Source organism: Octopus bimaculoides, chromosome 9, assembly GCF_001194135.2.
Source record: "Octopus bimaculoides isolate UCB-OBI-ISO-001 chromosome 9, ASM119413v2, whole genome shotgun sequence".
Classification (NCBI taxonomy): Eukaryota; Metazoa; Mollusca; class Cephalopoda; order Octopoda; family Octopodidae; genus Octopus; species Octopus bimaculoides.
In genome coordinates, this window is record NC_068989.1 from 25,956,467 (window position 1) to 25,957,288 (window position 822).

The following is an 822-nucleotide window of genomic DNA, read 5'->3' on the forward strand; positions in this document are numbered from 1 at the left end:
TATATATATATATATATATATATATTTGTATTTGCGTAACATTTCTCTGTTTTTTTTCCGTCCTTCTTTTCGTACACATTCGCTGCTTTCTTCCAAGGAATGTAATGCTCCTAGCTGGTCAGATTCGAGCTATCTCGAGTATAGCCAGGCGAAATTGCAAAGATAATCTGGATCTCGACTGAGGATAGAAAACTCCGCATAATGCGTCCTTGTTTTCCTTGTATCGTTTGTTAGGAACTATTTCTATGGTAATGACGATACAAAATGTTACTCTCACATCGTAATCAGTATGCTAAATATCTTAGTTAATCAGATTCAAATCACATGTTTTCAATTCGTTTGAAAATGATTCAGTATTTAGAACAAAAAAATCATTATAAACGTAAGAATGCAAACACAGATTAGTAGTTACAGCTCGCTACATGCGTAGAAGGCTAATACATATATGATAATGATATTTTCAAGGAAGATCTGTGATAAATAACGCAATTGAAGCCAAAATATCAGCTTCAAAAGAGTCAGCATTTCATATCTTAACATACAATGATTAACATCTCAGTAAACCATCCGAAACAAATAAAAATATATAGTAAAAATTAAAATCCTATAGAATTTTAGAAATAATGCATTCAAATATTTACATGGTTTCGCTTATAAAACTGTGTAAACAGTAATATAAAAGATGCGTTTTATACGCTGAACAAAATATTTCCTTATGTATGTGTGTGGAGGATGGTGCATTTGTGTGCGTTTGCGCGCACGTGTGTGTGTGTATGTAAATATATATGTATATATATATACATATATATATATATATATATA